The following is a 21,292-nucleotide window of genomic DNA, read 5'->3' as shown; positions in this document are numbered from 1 at the left end:
TGTCCTTCAAATTCTGTGCATTGGTCAGGCTTCAGCTCGAGTGCTAGAGTACACTGTGGCTCACTCCTTTTTTCCTGATCTTTTTTTTTTTGACCTGCCTCTGAATTTCGAGTAACAAGTTCGTGGACTGGCAGTAAATGCACCAGGGAGGTTATATTCTTTCTTCTATTTGGCCAGGTTAAATGGCTTTTGTAAAGTCATTCAAACTATTTGAGGCAGTGTCAGACATTGACTTCTCTTTAGAATATAAATATTCTCTGAATTACAGCCATTTTTTATGTTATTCACATTCAGTTGACAAAGTCAGAGTGCTTTTTCTTGAGAGGGTATGAATTGTTATTTTAAAAAAGATGGGTAAGGACCAGCTTTGTACACTTGCACTTGAGAGTGGATGTCTCTTTAAGTTTGGAAGCAGCCTATATGATCGTCAACAGATGAATGGATAAAGAAAATGTGGTATATTTTCATAATGGAATACTACTTGGTAATGAAGAAGCCTAATTTGTATCATTTATAGGAAAACAGATGCATCCTGACACCATAATGCTAAGTGAATGAAATAAACCAGACATGGAAAGTTAAGCATCATACATTTTCTGTTATATGAGAAACCTAAAATATAAATAGTTACAAAGCAAAATAAAAGATAGATGAGGCCAGGCATGATGGTGCACATCTGTAATCCTAGCACTTGGGAAGCTGAGGCAAGAGGAATGCCATGAGCTGGAGGCTAATCTGAAATACGTAGTGAGACCCTGTCTTGAAAATACAAAAAAAAAAAAAAAAAAAAAAGAAAGAAAAAAGAAAAAAGATAGATGACAAGAAAAAGAAAGGAGGATTTCTTTGTGGAGATAGAAAGGGGATAGTTCATTATCCTAGGAGCTTGCAACTTGAGTGAAGGGAAGGAGGAAGGCTACTGACATTCTTCAAACCAAGAAAAGCATCATGGCCATAGCACAGATTGCAACAGCACGGAGAAAGCAATGATTAATTTAGGGGTGGGTTAAGTAGGCCTCACAATGGAAGTGACATTTGAGCTGGGATTTGAAGTGTATGAGTTCAGTGGCAAAGGGAACACACTTTAGTTGCAACAAAGAAGAGCCTGAGAAAAGCAGAGGAGCCATGAATGTATCCTGTTATGGCCTGTGAATTCCTCAGAACAACTGGAATATGTCTGGGCCATCTGGTCCTTAGGATGTTGGAAGAGGAGAGACGATAGAGGGAAGGACCGAAGTTCAGGTTTGTCTTAAAAACTAAAAATGCCATGCTCTTCAGATACTCCCTTGTACTTCTGTATAAAAGGTGTGAATAGAGCTGGTCCTGATGTTTTTGGGTAATCTAAACCACTGAGCTTTTCTTTCTGTACCATGGGACTACAGTTTGGATGTATACATTGGTTTCTTTTTTTTCTCTCCTCTCTCTGTGTGGTTTGCTGTGTGATATATCCAGTGAATAGGGAGGGCAAACAGGGTCATAAGGTTTTCTCCCTGTTTGCATCACTAGGAACTGATTCTATATTGCAGCAGCTGCCCTTAGCCCATACTGTAGCTGCAAAGGATGCTGAGAAAATAAGTGTCCAGCACTGTTAGTTTCTGCTATTGGGAAGAAGGCTCTGCCTCAAGAAGTGGAGAATTTTTCCCAACATAGAAGGGGATCAAGATGTCAAATGCATGACAGATGTCTACTGCAGACTCCCTGCTATCTGTTTAGGCATGCCATCAACTTTCTTTCTGGAGTGTCATGGGAAACCCAGAGTTCATTTGCACCAACTCTCTGAGATAGAGGAAGGAAACTCGACTCAGAGAAGTTGAGCAGTGGAGAGAAAGCTCTTGAGTCTTAGATTACTTACTGACCTCAAAAGCAAAAGGGCTGGCTCAGCCTTAGCTAGGTCTGTCAGTGAGCTAATTCTGGTTCATGAAACAAAGTGAAAATTTAAAATGTGGGCAGCATTTCCTTGATTTGTGAGCGATGTTCAGAAATCATTGATAACATCACAGGTAAATTTTATTTGGTCCATCTTAAAAACTTGATGAGGTAGACCAAGTATTCTTTCCTTGTTTTGCAGATGGGAAAACTATTGTTTTGTTTTGGAGTTACATAACTATAAGTGATGAACCTAAGCCTAGGACCCAATCTCTACATTTCTCTCCCTGTATTCTCATTGTATCTTGGATATTTCCCTGTAAGAATTTCCTTTTCTTTGAAGAATAAAAGCTTTGTATCTGAAGCCTGCATCATAAAGCATATTATTGAAAGGGCCCTGATTTTATGCTTAATGACTGAGGTAACAGGACGTGTACATTGGCTTTGCTTCTCAAGGACAGTTATTTATATAAAGGATATGGCAAATTTCTATGCTTTGACTTGGAAAAAAAACCTTGTGAAGGTCTGTTTTCCTTATTTTGAGGTATTTTTTATCACCAGGTTTAATTTCAGATTTCTCAATTTTAGGTTTTGTTCAAATTTATTTCAAGGCATTAGAATATGTATGTCCCGTTGCATCAGGAATCACATTGGTATTCTCTCTCTCTCTCTCTCTCTCTCTCTCTCCCTCCCTCCCTCCCCTCTCCCGCACAGACATCTAAGGAGTTAAAGACTTTAGGCAATACAAACAGTTTCTTCCCCCTGCAGCAAAGGTATTTTGGGTATGTAGCATGTTGTCTTACCAGCTGCTGCCTCATTTAGGTTAAGAGTAGCTCTCATTGCTTTAGTGTCTTCTGGTGATTAATAGAAACTGAGGTGTGGGAAGGGTGGGTCTATCACTTGGCCTAAGAATACCGTGTTTATGTAATCAAGTCAATAATTGACAGTTTCAGTTAAGTGACGCACTCTAGAATTCTCCCAGAAAATGAGAACACAGTACAGGGAGAAAGTCTGGATTTATGTTGGTTAATGAGTTTTGTGAGTGACGTACAGGAAGCCTAAAGGATACCAAGCGTGGAAGGATTGAATTGCTGGAATAAGAATCAATGCTAGCAGCACTGGCTGAGCTCACTTACTTTCTGTACCTCAGTTTCTCCACCAATGTTTATAAGCATTTCTTGTATGCTGGATCCCTTGTGTATTAGCCCATTACTCTGTCACTGCTAACCTATCAGGCATTTATTTCTCCCTTTTAGAAAGTGAGGGAAACCAAAGCAGAGTGAGGTTGAGCAATTTATTTTGAGGTCCTGAAGTTAGTAGCTACTTAGGGGAGCAGACCACCATTGGGGTGCTCCAGAGACAGCCTGCTCATCCTTCCTCCTATCCAGCCTGCTTTTTGCATCGTTTTAGTGCTCTTCGCAGATAGCACCAGCGCACCAGTGAATGCCTCCTCCACCCTTTGAGCTTGTTGGGAAGTGAATGGATGCTTCAAAACACAATCGCTAGATTCAATCATTTTGTTTTTCAGGTATCAAATTACATAATTGTGTGAAATAGTCATGAGTTTGATACTTATAACAGGTTTAATGATGTAGGTGATTTATATAACTGTTTTAGGGTGGTCTTTGTTTCCTACATGCAAAGCAATCAGTCATATGTAAATAAAAGTCGTTTGGGAGCCAGAATTTGATGATCCTGTACAAAGGCAAATTAGAGCACTGATCTAACTTGGGGCTGGCAGAGGCATTGAGAGGGTGTGTGTCAGTGGACCGAGGGAAGGCTGTTCATGACACAGCAGGACCAGCAGGAGCCAAGGATGCTGGTCTCTAGCAGGGAGCCCTGGCAGAGGAAACTTGCTAAAGAGGAGACTGTGCTGAGTCTGGGGAAATGAAGAACTGTCGGATTGTTAAGGTCACTTGGCAGATAGGGCTGTTTCGACCCAGAATTGAGAGGCTGCATTTGAAACACAGCAGAGAGAGAACAGAGTGACTCTTAGGGTAGAGATGAAGGGAAGTGAGCCATGACAAACTCACCTGAATGTTGTTACAGCTATCTCTAATTTGTCTTCCTGTTTCCAATTTATATCCCCCAGGACTCCTCACCACACTATTAAATCAAGCAATGGTTCAATTGTCTAGTCCTGTAGAGAAATACCATAGTACTTAAAAAAAAGAGTCAAGTTTAGCTTTCTAAGTGCTCAGATCTAATTTAACCATGTTTCTCATGAAACTGTTTCTGAAAGGCACTTTTGTTTTTCTTGTCACGTAAGTGCAGTCCAACTTTCTATTTAGAAAGTACCATCATTTTGCTGGCCTCCAGTGTGCAGAGAGCTTGTTAGATGTGGGCCTTCCTGTCCCCAGGCTGAGGTTGGGATGCCAGGGTCTCATCACAGTCATCTGGCCCTTTACTGCAGTCAGAGTGTTTGCCAGTCCCCATTCCTGATCCTGGCCACTCCTGGCCAAGGTTCTTCTCCCTATTGGTTGTGTTTTCCTTCTGCTTTTTCCCCCCAGCCACGTCTCCACTATTGACACCCGTGGGTTTCTTCTTTAGCTGTCCCCAGGTAATGGGAAGGCTTTTTCCTTCTGGTCAGTAAGCTGACTGCCTGGAGAGCCGATGTCCTCTGAGGGTTTTACCTTATCCTGACTCTTGGCTGCATCACTTGAAGAATTTGTTTGCATTGCTGAAGGGGGAGGAACCTTCTTTTCCTCATTTCATTTCTTTTTTTAAAGAAAGCTCCCCTCAACAGCTGAGCAGGTGTTACAGGGTTAGCTGGATGTAACTGTCATGGGTCATCTGGTGTATATGGTGTGCCAGGGTCAAGGGCAAAGGCCAGAGCTTCTAAGTGTCAGTCTTTGAAAGGGATACCTCTAATCCTTTGATGACAGTGGCAGAAAGTTGTAAAGGAGCCTGTTTCTCTCTTTTTGTTAACCTTGTTAAGGGCATGGATTTTGGAGCTAGGTTGCTTGTGTTCAAATCCTTGCTTTTCGTTTGGATATATATATATATATATAAATAGATGCCCAACCTCATGATTAGGTCCATGTAAACACAATGGAAAGAGGACTCTGCTTACCCTTTCACTGAAGTGGGAAGAATGGGTTGTGGGGAATCTTGCAAATGTTTGCAGAGTTTTTATTTGAGCTGAATCCAAAGCATTGAGTAGGGTCTGAATGAGTCAGATAGGGAAAGAAAGCATATTTGAGACTGAAACAATTGCAAGAATAAGGGACACAGAACCCCAAGTCATCCTGGCCAACGAAGAACTGTGTAAATTTGTCCTGGCTGAAATCAAGTAGAAGTAAAGAGGATAATGGTGAGGGTATCAGTGGCATACTGGAGCTGGCTTATGTCTGGCTTTTGAGAGGCAGTTATGAAATAATGAGGAAATTTGAAAGCTGGTTGATAAACCATTGCTACTTCGAAATCTGCAGTGGAGAAAATTTTACAGCATGGAAATTGGGCAAAAGCTGCAGATCAGGACCTTCTCTCCTCTGCCCTGGAGAGCTGTTTTTTTAGCAGTCTGTTGATTGTGATACCTTGTGTACCATTCCAAAATTTATTTTTAGGGCCTCAGTGCATGTAGGTGATAAGCAGTGGAGGCAGAATGGTTAGTAAGGGAGCAACATGGTCAGGTTTATGATTTACAAGTCTGGGGTTTGAGTCTTGGCCTTCAGGAAACAAAACCAAAAAAGGAAGATCTGCATATAGAGGATTTTTTGGATGTTCTTGGGATTAGCATTTGTTGGGGTGCTAGAAAGTGGCTTTGGCAGAAGGAGGGTTGGATGGTGAAACAGCTATAACAAAGGTTCACCTGGTCCCAGTGGAAGGCTTTGGAGCTGACCTGGCCCATCATCAGGGGAGTCTGCGCTGGGTATGCAGTCTGTCCTGTGGAGAGGCCCAGAACCGTGGGAAGTGACTCTCTTCTACTGAATGAGTGAAGATGCCTCAGCAACTGAAGGAGGAGGTGCTCAAGGTGGTGCTTCCCAGATGTCACTGTGCAATTGGCGACCAGAGGCAGTTTGAAGAATTTATGAGTCCTGTGAGAAGTGGAGACAGGGGGACTGGTGCTGAGCATGAAGTAAGGTGAACAGCTTGGGAATGAGTCTGTGTGTGGACCAGTTCCCTAATGCCAACCAAAGGTGGCAAGGTCTGAAAACATTAAAGTGGTGTTTTGTTTCTTTTTAGAAACAGAGAAATGGGGCAGGCACCATCATGCATGTCCATAATCTCAGCATTTGGGAGTGTGAGGCAGGAGAAGTGTGAGTCCCAGGCCAGCCTGAATTGACAATGAGACCCTGTTTTTAAAAAAGAAAAGTAAAACAGATTAAACCAAGCCAAACTCAAACCAAACCACAAAAAACCCTCTGTAGAGACGAAGCAGGTGACAATAAGCAAACAATAAGAATGGGGAGTGTCCTTAGAATAGCCTCCATTTTTATGCCATTGTAGTAAAAGTTTTGCAAAGAAATAGACCTATAAGGATACCTTTAAAATGCATAGGTGGTATTAGGAGCATAGTGCACATGCTTCCCATGTGCGAAGCCTTGGATCAATCCCCAGTAAAATAGATAAATAAATTAAAAAATAAATAAAAAAGAGCACTGTTTAAGTTTTACCAAAGTGATAAAGTAAACAATGACAATAAATTTACTTGGGAAATATCTAAAATTGATTGAGGAGGTTTACCATTTAGATAGTGGAGAAGCACGATATAAAATACATATCTTGTTTGCTTCTGAACATTGGTACACTGAGTTGCAGCTTCTGGGTGAGATCTTTGGTGCTTGCTTTTATTTGGCCCAAAAGCTGGTAATCGTACAGTGACAGGCCTTAGCTAAGTACACTGAGATGTCCCAGTCCCCAAGAAGGTTGTTGGGTCAGAGTGACTTCTGGAGACAACTGAGACTGACAGGAGTTCAGATTTCTGGGGCTGGACACTAGTGGAGGAGAATAAAAAGGAACTGTACTAATTCCAGCACCAGAAACTAGATTATAGGTGAGAGCAATGATCTGAAAACTCCTGTAACAGGATGGAGTAAATAGTTTAGGTTCTTGCAGGGCACGTTGTCTGTGCCGCAGCTGTGTCGCTGTGAGGTGGAAGCCAACAGAAGACATGAACATGAATCTGAGTGTTGTAGTCTAATAAAGCTTTATCAAAAGGTTTAGCATGCCATGTTTGTTGGCTGATCTCTGACCTAAGGTGTTAAGAAGCAAAGAATAATTAAAAAATGAAAAAGGAAAGTGTGGCTATGTAGATGGAGGTTTGGAGGTAAGATTTAGGATTAAGGAAATCAAACACATTTGTTTTCTTAATTTTGATCTCTTTTTCATGGCCACTCTTGTCTTTGAAATAATTTGAAATTGATACATATATATCCATATGTGTATCCATAACTAACTTGTTGATTGATAATAGTTGATTTTCTAAAGTATTAGATAATATGAGGAACTTTTGATAGTTCTTTCTCTTAGCCCTTTGTAAATGTCATGTAGTTATTTTTCTCTTGGGTGTAGCTCTTGGTCACATTTTCTTTTATTTTCCATTGACCCTGGGTCAGGTCTTAGGCTTCACTGTATATTGGTGTCACCTGGGGAGCTTATAGACATTACAGTGTGTGGACCACATGTGGAAAAATTCATCAGAATTCCAGGGATAGGGCCAGCAAGTTAAGTCATTAGATTTTCAAGCACCCTGGGGGAGGCCCATGTGCAGCCCAGCCTGAGACTTAACTTCCTGGGATTTAAAGAAGGAAAAGACATCTTCAACACTTCCTTTAGATGCTGAAATAAAGAGGCAAATATAACTGTTTAGGTAAGCACTTATGACCACAAGGTGTCTAGTATTCTTACAACACTTATTTCCTAATGACATAGTAAAAAAACCTCTGTCTTGTTTTTGGTAGAAGCAATAAAAGGGATATCAGGGGCTGGGGATTTAGCTCAGTCGCATAAGTGCCTGCCTTGTAAGCGCGCAGTCCTGAGTTCGATTCCCGGTACTGATTTAAAAAAAAGACAAAAAAAAAAATTAAAGGAATATCAGGGAGCGATTGTGATTTGGCTGATATGTGCATTTCTAGCTAGAAGTGCTTTTTCCATCAGCAAGTGTGGTGACAGCCTTTGAGGCTGGTGAAAGTTTCCAGTGATTAAGTCATTACCCACAGAAGCCAGCCTCAGCAGAGCAAATGGTCTGGACAGATGTTCTCCTTCCAGAAGGAATATAATTGCCTTATAATGTCATCCTGGGCACATGTGTGTTTGATACTATGTATTTCGTAAAGAGAACCTAACTGGCTGAGCTAATGGTGATTTTTGTTGAATGTTAAGGAGACATAGGGCAGGTGGACACTAAATTCAAGGAAAGATTATAAAGATATATTAAAATTAACTTGAAAATATAGGTAAGTCAATAATAATTCTGAATCAGAACTTTTTAAAGGGATCTTTATGGCACTTTTCTTGCAAACATTACCCTTTTCATTTGATAAATGGGAGGTTCTAATGTTGATTTTAAAGACCTAGTGCGCTTTGCTTAATAGTCATTTATTTTCCCCTTTGTTGGTGAGAGAAGGGTACAAAACCTTCAATGAAGTTTCTTCCAGGTGGGGACACACTGCTTGTTGCGCCTTCTCAGGCACTGTAGTAGAGATCGGGAGTTGCTTTATTCAGTCAGGGGCTATGAAGGGGATAAGAATCTGAACCTTGGTAGAACCAAGCATCTGATCAAAATGGCTATAACAACAGGAGTTTATTGCCCCTTCTTTGAAACTATCTGTTTTAGTGTTGATTTAGTCATGTCATGGCTCTGGATGGTGATTCTACTCTCTCTGATTTCCTCAACTCTTTCTTTCTGGTCACAGAATGGCTACTAAGCCCTCAATATCATAACATTATCCAAAGCAGGAAGAGAAGGGGGCACATTTCCTCTATGTCCCATTGTTCATTGCCTTAATTAAGAAGGAAAGTCTTTTCAGGATTTCCCAGCAGACACCTTCTGAGGTTTCAAACCCAGCTGCAGTGAAGACTAGGAAAGTGGTAGAACATGTAGAGGTTTAGTGAGTACTACTATCCTGTCCATAACCCCGTTGCTTTATTAGTATTTTTTTTTTTCAGAAAGAATCAAAAAAGTTGTACTATTATTACACTTGCAATTTCTACTTCTTTGCTTTCTGTTTGTCTTAAACTCTAGTTTATCCAATTCTTGTTTCTTTATTTCTTTTTCTTTTACAAGAAATATTTTTGGATTACCTTCTTCTTCTTTCCCACTCCTTTTCCCTTTCTTACAACAATTTAGATTCATCAGTTGTTTATAAAGTTTGAATGAATAAGTTAAAAATTGGTAGAAGTGAAAGTATACTGTAAGCAGATTGCTTGGTAAAAAACAACGTTGATTTTTATAAATTATTATTATTATTTCAAAAACATCTTTGTTTTTCTTTGCAACACTTAGCTGGAGGTGATGTTGCCCAATAGTGCACAGCAGGCAATGTTTGAGGAATGTTTAGTTGTCACAGCAGAGTGAGGGTTGCTACTAGTATCTAGTGGGGAGAGCTCACAGATGCTGTGCATATCCCACAGTGCAGGAGACATCCTCTGAAATTAAGAATGATCAGATCCCAGTGTCAGTAGTGTTGAGACTGGAATACTGCTCTTCATTCCATCCCCAATCTTCTTTTTGTACATAGCCCTGGGATTGAACCCAGAGCTTTTGCACTGATCTACATCCCAAGCCCATTTATATAAGTACATATGTATGTATGTGTGTATACACACATGTAAGTACACATGAATCAGTGAATGACACAGGGTCTTACTAAGTCACTGAGTGACCCAGGCTGGGCTAAAACTCTCAACTCTCCTGCCTCATCGTGAAATTACAGTCAGGTGCCACCATGCCCACTTATGTTGTACCTTTCAGGTATCAATAGTGCAGAGCCTGAAATGTTGCTCCTGTCTCTTACTAATTACATCTTTAGGAATTAGTATTTTTGGGGAAGCCTTTTCATCTTTACCTGACCGGCACAGCCCCAATGAAACAGGAGACAGGAGACGCTCTTGTGGACGACAGTTAACTGCTAGTTTATTTACGTGGGCTCTGGTTTATATATTTGGCCGTGACCAATCACAGGCTGCCACAAGGAAGCAGGGCGATAATGGGATGCAGGCTCCAGCTACCATATCCAGCTGTGGCCAATCAGGAGTTGCCACAGAGTACGGAGTGAGCACGAAGTGCGCACAGGTTGGCTAATTTAAAGAGGGACGTAGCGCATTGCGGAAGCTGGCGTGGTCCTTAGTCCCGGGTGGGGTATGGTATGTTGAGCGCCTGCGCCCAACATCTCCCCCTTTCTTTATAACTGACGCAGGGTCTCCAGAGATCGGTGCCCCTCGTGAGGTGTCACGCTGCAGTCATGACAGTGCCTCACTACTCGTTGGTGCTCTTTTGGAGGGGGCGGGAGTATTGTTTTATGAGCCAAACCCACATGCTCACCAACATGGGGACCGGGGTGTCTCCTGGCCAAGGACGACACCCCCTGCGATGCTTTGCTCCACACCTGCGTCACAGCATGGCGAGCCATGCTGCCGGGCTTTGACCAGATTCCATGATCAGCAATGCTTGTTTGATACTTTGTCCCTATTCCTTTGTCTGCGAATCCAACAGAGCAGAAGTAGACTGCCTAATGCGGCAAGTGTAGTTATGGTAGCCAGAGCCCCTGTTCCTGCCCATTCCTTTATGAAAGCCAATTGGAGAGTTGGCCCGAGCTGGATCACAGGAAACTCGTCTGAGTCCGCCATAACTGGAACCGGTGCGAACTGGAGTACCTGCATAACAACAGCTGAAAGTGCACTGTTATCCCAACATTGTAACATATAACAGGTTGCGGTGGAGCAATTTAGAAAAGTCATTGGCTGCAAGGACCGTACGAGATGCAAGAAGGAAGGGAAAAGGAGGCTACTAACCAGGGGAGTTGGCCAAGGTGCCATAGTTAATGGGAGTTGTGGGTATACTTGCTAGGTCTGGCTTGTGAGGCTCCTGTTGGTTCCCCTGTTCTGTGGTTGACGTTTCCTCTGGGTCGGGGTCTGGTGGTTTGCAGGGACGTATCAGGCGTTCCGGGACCCAGACAGGTTCGCTGCCTTCTTCCTGCGGGAAGATACAGACCGCCCCTCTCGCCCAACTAAGTACTGGGCTGGGGCCTCTCCACACCCCATGCAGGAGGTCTTTCCAGCGTACCCAACCATGTTTGGGTGCGACAGGGTTGGCATGTAGCTGTGCTGGCGTGAATCCTTGTGGGTTGATGTTTACAAAATTGTAAGTGAAGAGGGCGAGATTTAGTCTGGCCCTAGGTGTCATGCCCTGGGCAATACCCTCCTTTTGTTTAAACAGAATAGACTTGAGGGTTTGATATGGCCTAACTTTAATTGCTCTTGAATAAGTTTGGATGCGGCTTCTGCTTTGTCTCGTGGTAGGGCCGTCAACAATGGCAAGCCCCGACTCCTGCCAAGTTAACGAATTACACCTGGTGCAGACCCAGAGCAGCTGTGAGCTGCTTAATGAGCAGCATGGCTGTCTCTGCGTCCCCAAAAATTCTCCCTGCCGCCTCCATCATGCGGGCCACAAAATCTGAAAAAGGCTCGCTCGGGCCCTGCAAAATTTTTGTCAAGTGGCCTGAGACTTCTCCCCTAGCCGAGACCCGTTTCCATGCTTGTATGGCTATTCTATTTATCTGTGCATACACCTCTTGTGGAAATATCAGCTGGGTATTGAGATACTGCCCTTGTCCTAATAACATATCCGCGTTCCAGGCGGCCTGATTGTTCTGGGCATTAGCTTGGGCCTGTTCTGTGGCAAGTTCAACATTCCAAGCTTTCCAATCAAGATATTGGCCTGGGCTGAGCACTGCCTTGCACAAACTGGCCCAATCAGCAGGTGTCATGGCATTTCCTGCCAGGGCTTCTACTAGGGACAGGGTATACGCCCCGTTAACACCGTACATGGTGCTGGCCTCCTTAAGATGCTTTATCGCCTTCATATCTATAGGCAGGTGGGCTCTGTTTCCCTGAGCATCGACAGCAACCGGAAAAGCCTGGAGAAAATGGCCCAGGCCTCCTGGGTCCTCTCTTTTGACTTGATGCCAAAGGTCTTCCTGGAATGTCCCAGGGGACGTCTGGACCCGTTGCGGACAGCTACATAGCTGATGGCAGGGTCTGGGGTAAGCATGATAATCTGGCGGGTCGGGAGGTAGAGCCGTAGGTCTTATACGGGGTGGCCCTGGGATCCCGTACTCGCTTTCATTGATCCATTTACTCTGAGAAATCCTGCGTTGCAGCTCATTTATGACCTCAGAGTAAGGCCCTCTCGACTGCGTGTGTGTGACTTCCCCTCTTTCGGTGGTGTCTGCATCCACCATTTTGTATACTTCTTCTTCCTCCCCCTCATTATCTGACGAGTCCTTTGTTTCTGGGTTGGGTGGGGTCACCTCGCCTGTGGCACTGGACTCGCGAGATTGCTCACGGGAGGATTCTACCTGATGGTAATCAAGTGCCATGGCGCCAGCCCTTATATGGTCACGACAAGAGGTGTCTGCAAGGCAGCTTCTCACCACTGCCCAAAGGGGTCTGACTCCTGGCTCCAGGAGGCCATTTTCTGCTGCAAAGTCAAGATCTCTCCCTAATTTATCCCAGCTGGGGATGGTAACGGACCCCGTGGGACCAAACCAAGGTGCTACCTTATCGACCTGATCGAGGAAGTTTTGAATTTGTTCTCGTTTCATTTGTAATCCCTTTTCTCTCAGTAAGTCACTTAAGGCGACTGACAGTGGCTGAGTAGCCGTGTTACCCATGTTAACCGGAATTTCAAGAGTTTCTTTTTATTTTATATTTTTCTTCTTTTTTTTTTTTATACAGGGACAGCTTAGTCCCTGCGCCCCTTTACGGCGCCCCCCAAACCGGCCTCTTTACGGCCCCCGGAACTCTCTTTACGAGTTCCTGACCCTTGCGACGCGTCCGCCCAAGGTTGCCCGATAGCCCCCGCTACCCGGCCCTGTTGCGTAGCACCCGCTACCAACGTTGAGCAGTTTAACCTGTCAGCCCCCGCCCGCCAAGTAGCCCCCGCTATTGGCGCTTGACGGTTTTACCTGTTGACTCTCTGTTCCGTCGGAGAGAGGGTCTCAGTGCTCCGGGCTCCCCGTACGGGCCACCAGTTGACCGGCGCAGCCCCAATGAAACAGGAGACAGGAGACGCTCTTGTGGACGACAGTTAACTGCTAGTTTATTTACGCGGGCTCTGGTTTATATATTTGGCCGTGACCAATCACAGGCTGCCACAAGGAAGCAGGGCGGGAATGGGACGCAGGCTCCGGCTACCATATCCAGCTGTGGCCAATCAGGAGTTGCCACAGAGTACGGAGTGAGCACGAAGTGCGCACAGGTTGGCTAATTTAAAGAGGGACGTAGCGCATTGCGGAAGCTGGCGTGGTCCTTAGTCCCGGGTGGGGTATGGTATGTTGAGCGCCTGCGCCCAACATTTACCTAACCCTGACCTATTCCTAGTCTTTGTGGAGTAAATTCAGGTAAAAATGTAACACTCAAAAGTGTACCTGGCAAATTAATTCTTCAATACATTATGTGATTAACTAGATTTCCTCAGAGTTTAAGTAGAAACCTTGAAAGCAATTTTTCATGGTTTTACTGTTGTCTTTCTCAAAATTTATACATGTATGAAGTTCTGAATTATTTCACACTGATTATCCAAGTCAACATTTTAAACATAAAATTTTCAAATAGTTAAAAATGTGATAACTCATAGAAATATACACTGAACAAATTTAAAGGTCTTATTCATTAATGGGGGAGAGAAACTAGGGTTAGGGCTATAGTTCGGTGGTAGAATACTTGCTCAGGATGAGAGACCCCCTAGCATGCACATATGTGTGCATACATACACAGACACATACACACACACACATGAACAGCAAAACTGACTCACAGATGAAGTTAGAAGACTGAGAATTTAGATACTGAAGAAAGAATGTTAGCGTAAGTTTATGTGTGAAACTGGTTAATATCTTTCAGGCCTATAAGACTGTGACCATTGGGGGTTCATTAGTGGATGGAAATCATTTGCATGTGCATAAGAATTAACACAACTTAGCACAACCTCAGAGAATCTGAGCATTGACCAACTCAGAAAATCTAACAGTGCTCTAGGACAATGGTTCCCACACTGTGGTCTTGTCTTAGTTACGTCCTCATTTCTGAAGCAAAATGCACCTGAAATTAAAGGAGGAAAGGTTCTTTGGCTCACAGTTTGGAAAGGTTTCAGTTCATAATTGGCTGGTTCCAAGTCAGGATTGCATGGCAGAGTGGTATCACAGAGGAGAAATGATCCATGGCAGGCAGAATGCAGCAAAGCAGTGAAGTAGCAAAGAGGCAGTGGCCTTCTTTCTGTACCTTTATATTCTATCCAGGCCACACACTCTTAGGGTGGGTATCACTCCTACTTGGCTGAGCCTTCCCATTATCCACCCCTAGAACTACACCAAACCAATCAATGGGTGTCATGGTTTATTTCAGTGGCCCCCAGGCCTCATGCCTTTGCACTATACATTTATGATTGGTTCATTGTCTAGCACTTGAATTGATGGTGTCAGTCCTAACACCTACATAGGAGTGGAGCCAGCATACAATATAATGAGTGGAAGAAAGTGTGTCTCTCTCTCTTGCCAGTGTCTACCTTGCTGTTTGCAGCTGCCATAAACTGCAGACCTGCCATGCCACCTTGCTTTGGAGTCAACTGAGTATAGATTAAAACCTCCAAAAACTGTAAAAAATAAACCTTTCCCTTCCCAACTTTGGGCATCAGGTATTTTGTCTCAGTGATGAGTAAAAAGTAACTGAGAATTTGGTACCAAGGAGTGGAGTCATTTGCTGTGACTATACCTGACTATGGTTTTGGAGAGGCTTTAAAAATGGCTTGTGACAGAGTTTAAAAGGTTCAGACATGTTGCCTGGATGCATAGAGCTGGAGCAGCTTAAGCTGTTCTGTAGAGGAGATTCTAGTCAGAGCTCAGGGGACTAAAAGGCTCATGATAAAGAAAGCCTCATGATAAAGACTAGGCTTGGGATGTTTCTGTTGAGCAAAAGGACTGTATTGGTTGTTGGATTCCCCATGATGTGTGTTATGACAGAAAGTTTCTACATTTTGCTCTTTGACTGAGACTGAGACTAAAGGCAATAGACTGATTAATCTGGCAAAGAAAATTTAAGGCAGTCAAATGTTGAGGCTGTTGCATGGCTGCTGTTGGGAGCTTTTAGCCAGTTTTATGTTGCAAATCAAGAGCAAAGAGCCCAGCAGGATAATTTACAATACTGTGAGTTTAGCTAAAAATAATACAAAACAAACCAAACCAAACCAAAACAAAACTCCAGTAAAGCTGTAGATTATAAAGGTAAAATTGAGACTTTGATTGCTAAAAACAAACAGAGAGATAAAAAAGATAGCCATGGGACATCCCAAAAAGCAGTGGGTCTCCACCATTTACAGTCTCAAAACTGCAAAAGTAAAAAAATTTGATGAAAAAAACAAAGCTGCAGAACAACATGTTTCAAAATGGCAACAGAGGCTACATGAGGTTCCAAAATGGTGGCAACATAGAAAAACTTTTCCTCACAATCAGGTTCACAGAGCTCAGCAATCCAGACAATAGACCCCATAGCCCCCCCCCCCAAAAAAAAATTCCTGGCTACTGCTCCAACTGGCAGCAAACCTTGGTGTCATCCACACGGCACTGATTTTAGGTACAAAAAACCTACACAAATCTGAGGATAAGATAGCTTCCTCCTCAGTTGCCAGGGGCTTAGGAGGCCAGTGTCAGGAGGCCCCTGAGAGAACAATTTATAAAGATGTAAGGGTAAAGCTAAAGGTACAGTAGAGACCCCAAAAGTTTAAAAAAGCCAAAAATGTAGATCATCCAAAAAAAGGCTGCAAAAAGAGAAAGTTTGAAAGTTTAAAAGAGAGAGTTTAAAAAAAAAAAAAGCTACAAAACTAAAATCCCTAAAAGTGCTGTGGGAGTAAAATCACCCAAGCCTTTTAGAGCTTACAACCAGATTGCTTCAAATGCTGAGCATAAAACTCTAGGACTTAGTGTTCGCCCTGCTAGATGTTAGACTTGCTTTGTTTCCAATGCTTTATATTCCCCCTTTTGTAACGTTTGAAATGGCGATGTTTATCTTGTGCCTTTACATTTCAGAAATGTTTAACCTTGTTTCATTTATACAGGGGACTACAATTAAGAGTTTGCCATCGATCTTAAAGAAGATAATACTTAAATTTTTCAGCAATGCTAAAACTGTTAAAACTTTGGCAACTCTTGGAGATAGATTAAATGTCTTTTATATAAAAGATGTACGTGAGTCCTGGGGGTCAGGGGTAGAATATCATGGTTTATGATGGTGGTCCCCAGGCTTCATGCATTTGCACTATACATTTGTGATTGGTTCATTGTCTAGCACTTAGGTTAATGGTGTTAGTGCTACACCCACATAGGGGTCGAGCCAACATACAATATAATGGATGAAAAAAGTTTTGTCTCTCTCTCTTGCCAGTTTCCACTTTGCTATTTGCAGCCACCGTAAACTGCAGCCCCTCCATGCCACCCTGCCTTAGAGCCAACTAAACATAGACTAAAACCTCCAAAAACTACCAAAAATAAACCTTCCCTTTCCCAACTTTGGGCATCAGGTATTTAGTTTTAGTGACGAGTAAAAAATAACTAAGACAATGGGCTAATTTATTATTTATTAATTAATTTATTTATTTATTTTTGTCTTTTTCATTTTTATCAGTATCAGGGATCAAACTCACGACTGCCTGCTTGCAAGGCAGGCGCTTATGCTGCTGAGCTAAATCCCCAGCCCCTGACAATGGGCTAATTTAGTAATCACATAACCTTAATCCCAGACACATACTTAATCCTAGCATCACACACTGTAGATCCAGCCACCTCTGAAAATCCCCACATATGACTGCAAGAGGGTTTAGTGGGACATTTAGACATAAGCCATAACAGGTCTGTGTTAGAATTACCTAGAGGACCCGTGGAAACAAGATCACTGGTCCTATCCCCAGCTTCTTATTCAGGAGGTCTGCAGTGGTGACATCTGGTGTTTTGAACGTTTTTCAGGTTGATGTTGATACTCATGAACCAAATACCACATTCTGAGAATTGGTTACTGCTATGGTTTGGATCTGGAATGTCTTCCAAGAGCTCACATATTAAAGGGTTGGTCTGTAGCTTGATGCTATTGGAAGATGGTAGAGCTTTCAAGAGGTAGGATCTAGTTGGAGGTCTTAGTCTTTGGGGGGTCTAATGGGAGTCCATCCCCTGCCTATGTCTCTCTTTACTTCCTAACTGCCAGGAGGTATGCATCTCCTGCCATGTGCTCCTGCCATGGTGAGCTACTTCACCATAGGCCCAAAACCAAGGGGACCCATTGATTATCAACTGAAGCCTCCGAAACTGTGAGCCAAAATGCTCATGCTTTGAACCCCTTTGGAACAAAATAACATTTGAGTTTTGGGATATACCTTGTGCACTATTATAGTGGTAACTAGTTCAGGAATACTTCTGTTTGACCTTCCCTCCCCAATATGTTTTTTTTTTTTTCTATTTGTCTTTTTGGGACCGAGTCTCACTATGCAGTTCAGGCTGGACTTGAATTCATTTTGTAACCCAGGCAGGCCTTGAACTCACAGTCTCAGCCTCTTGAGTGATGGGATTACAGGCATGTGCCACCATGCCCAGTGGTTTGAGACAGGTTCTCATTGTGTAGTTTAGGTTGGCCTTGAAATCACTATGTAGCTTAGACAGGCCTCTAATTTATGGTAGTCTTCCTGCCTCAGCCTCTAGAGTGCTGAGATTACAGATGTATACCACTACATCTTGCAATTTTGTTTTTGTTTACAAACTCTGTGTTGAGTGACAAACATGACATGACTATCTTTCCTGCACAAACACAAAGTAACTTTCTTTTCCAGAATCATGGAACAATTAAGTTCATGACCTGAGGTATCATTGTGTAGGGAACATGGGTAGGAATAGCCTGAAGTTTATGTTGAGACTTAATTTTTTTAAAATATGGAATGCTTCACGAATTTGCATGTCATCCTTGCGCAGGGGCCATGCTAATCTTCCCTGTATCATTCCAATTTTAGTATATGTGCTGCCAAAGTGAGCACGAGACTTAATTTTAAAGTAAGGCAACTCTTTGTCTATAGAATTTCAAAATGTCATTAATTCTAGCAATTGGCTGGAATTAACTTTCTCTGTTATTGTAATCATCAGATTTTGAAACTCATACTTCTTTATCTCTGCCCTACACTTTTGTGACTTTCATTATGTGGATGTAGTAAGTAGAGGGTGAGTTTCGATGATCTGTAAGGATGTCCTTGATTAGATCCATAATTTCCTCAGCAGATGCTAGGAATACTGGGTGATCTCCACCCTAAATGATTTTTTCCTGCTGGTTTCTAACCAATCCCTATTAGTTTTATCCATTGATGTCTCTCACCTCTCAATTCTAGCAAACTCCTTTGTTCTGCATGCTGATTATCTTTATGATAACTCTCATATGACTAAGCCTTACAGATGCATTTTTATCAGTCCTCAAGTCCACCTCTTACACTGCTGCCTAATGACATCTCTCTTCTATTGTAAAATTGCTCTCTGTTACTTCTTTTAGCAATAAAAACTGAGATAAAAGTCAACTTCTGCTTCACCTACTGCCCCAAAAGGCCTGCCCCATGGGACCGTCTCATAATCTATTTTGGCATATATGATTTTGCTTTTAGAACCACATGGAAATGGTGGAATCGGCCTTTCTGGTGAATGTGTGTCTTTCCTGGGAGACCTTCTCAGTGGGGAATTATCTCTGAGAGATCTTAGCAACTTTCTGTGATGAGAGATTCTTCTGTTGAACGATACAGCTTGGGTATTTACAAGATGAAGTTATCACTTCCTGTAGTGCTACTAGTGCCAGTAGTTACTCTTGTGTACATGCAAGAAATATTTAGGGAAAAGGACTTAGGTTGCTGTGGACTGTACAATATTTTCTCATGCCTATTGATATGTTTACCCCACATACTGACTGATATTTATCTGCAAGTCTTCAGTGCTTGGTCTCTAGCAGGTGTCTGTATGAAGGAGCCCCATGTTAGATTTTCAGAAGGGTTTGTCTGATCCTTAAAGTATATCTTTTGCTTGGCCCTAGCTACTCCATGTATGATCCCTGAGCCTACACATCAGTGGCCTGGCAGCATGAGAGAGCTTGTTAGAAATGCAAGATCTGCAACCACATCCTGGATGTGCTGCCTCAGAATCTGCATCTTACCAGCATCCCTGGAAGATCCGTATGCATGTTAAACTCTGAGAAGCATTGCTTTCAAAGTAAGGTCCAGTTACCACCTACAACACAGTCACCTTCAGATGCAAGGAATTCTAAATACATCCTATCTACGCACCTTTGTTCCCTCACTTTTATTCTCCTCCTTTTTCTTCCTTCCTGTGTGCAAATTCACAGGGCCTGACCAACACTGAGTCAGATTCTTAGTGGAGAGAACCACTGTGTGTTAAATATCCTGGGTGATTCCTGTCACTATGAAGTTTGAAGAGCTGCATCCCAGGGCAAATCTTAGCTCTTGAGTTATCTGTGATTTCCCCCAAAACTCTGTTGTAAAGAGGCTCCCTCAAAATTAATGTTAACTCTTTTGCGATCCATATTCTTCAACTTGCTCAATTTCCTGGCTGCTGATAATAGCACTGTCATTCTCTTGTTGCCTTCAGTTTTCTGCCTAGGTTTCATTCTCCCTATTATCAACGTGTCCCTTCACCTTTTATTGAAAAATATACCTGGCATCTGAGTTCTGAGAAAACATAAAAAGTTTTGTTGCATCTGTGGCCATTTCTAGTAACTTCCATTGCTTTTGTGCATCTGGCTCAGGTCTAATTCAGCATGTGTTGTCACTGCCCTGTGCTTGGTTTCTGCAGGCTCACTCATCTCTCTGTGCCTGGAGTGTGCTGTCTCTGCCTGCTTCTTCACCAAAGCTGTTCTTGCAAAGGGACTTCCCTATTTCAAACTCATTGACCTTGTAGAGCACTTTAAAGCAAACCTCTTAAGGTTGGCAACTATATAAAAGTCATATATTTAGTCCTACCCTCCCTTTGCTGGTGGGCAGAGTTCAGCATGAATGTCTGCCTTTAAGCCAAGAGATGTTGGACTTGATTCTGCCTTTACTTGCCAACCTCTAGGGCAGGAAAGTCGTCAGCCCCTGAAAGTTTTTGTACTTACAAACATGTTTTACAGATTCAGGTTTAATATGATTTTCCTTTTTAGCATTAAGCTACTTATTTTAACTCATTTCTTTAATTACTAAATTCCTTCAGCTAAATTAGTACCTATTTTTTTGTGTGATGTTTAACCTTCCACAGGTGATTCAGATTAGTGTTGTCTTTCTTTGTTTTACAGCATGTATTTGGATTCAGAATAGCTAAATAAGTCATTATCTTCCCATTAAGAACCTGTAAAGCTTTAACATTTGAGGGAAGAGCAATACTTAGATTGAAAAAAAATAGAAAAAAAATCATGATATTCAGGGCAACTCTTCCTTTCTCCCTTCCTTTCTTCTTTCCTGTCTCCCTCCCTCTGTTCCCTCCCTCTTTGCCTCTCTCCTTCCTTTCCTACCTTCTGTTCTTTTCACTTCACTACCTCTCTTCCCCTCTTTCTTTCTCCATTCTTTCCTTCTTTTTACATACTCAGTAAGACTCCTACAAGATAGTCATGTCATCAAACAGAACAAGTTGCTACACATACAGTGAAAGTAAGGGTCCAAGTGGTGGGGAGGGAGTGATGAACATCCGGTAAGAATGGGGTGGAGAATGGGCAGAGTCCTAGTCACAAGGACTCTGCTTGAGCTGAATGTTGAAAGATGCTCCCTGGGTGCTTCATTGAAAGGCAACAATATTTTAGGAACTGCAGCTCTATGAGCAGCACCCAGAGGTGTGAAATGACCTGCAACTTGGTGAGAGAACTTTGAAAGAGGAAGGTGAGGAGGTAGCAAAGGAGGCCAAATTTGGATAGAGATAGCCTGGCTGTCTTATCTGTGACAGCCATGAGGATGATGAGGGGGAAACATATAGTCCTGAAAGGTGTGAGATCAGTGAGAAAACCAGTGCAAATTGTGTTTAAGACTTGATAGACTGGGGCTTCAAATAGAGGAGTCACTTGGAGTCATAGATGCTTTGAGACTAGGTTACCACAGGCAGGAAGCACAAGGAAAGAATAGGTGATGATAGAGTGTTAGTTCAGATCAGTCTTTGATGGGCCTGAAAGAAGGAAGAGCTCCTTAGAAAAATCTGAGGAGAACCTGTATGGTGCAGAT

The 21,292-nt window shown here is 42.6% G+C and overlaps 1 protein-coding gene and 1 non-coding gene across 2 annotated transcripts in view; one reads left to right on the top strand and one right to left on the bottom strand.

Moving 5' to 3' along the window:
• Map2k6 (mitogen-activated protein kinase kinase 6) overlaps positions 1 to 21,292 on the top strand; it is a 123,238-nt gene that overhangs the window by 23,571 nt on the left and 78,375 nt on the right. The gene's annotated exons all lie outside the window — the stretch shown is intronic.
• On the bottom strand, positions 17,988 to 18,094 carry LOC111754208 (U6 spliceosomal RNA). The gene has a single exon (XR_002788914.1). It is a non-coding gene; the product is annotated as a U6 spliceosomal RNA (small nuclear RNA).

Source organism: Cavia porcellus, unplaced genomic scaffold, assembly GCF_034190915.1.
Source record: "Cavia porcellus strain 051 isolate PalLab524CR breed Dunkin Hartley unplaced genomic scaffold, mCavPor4.1 scaffold_12, whole genome shotgun sequence".
NCBI lineage: Eukaryota > Metazoa > Chordata > Mammalia > Rodentia > Caviidae > Cavia > Cavia porcellus.
Note: the sequence above shows the minus strand (reverse complement) of the source record. Positions and strands in the feature narration are given on the sequence as shown.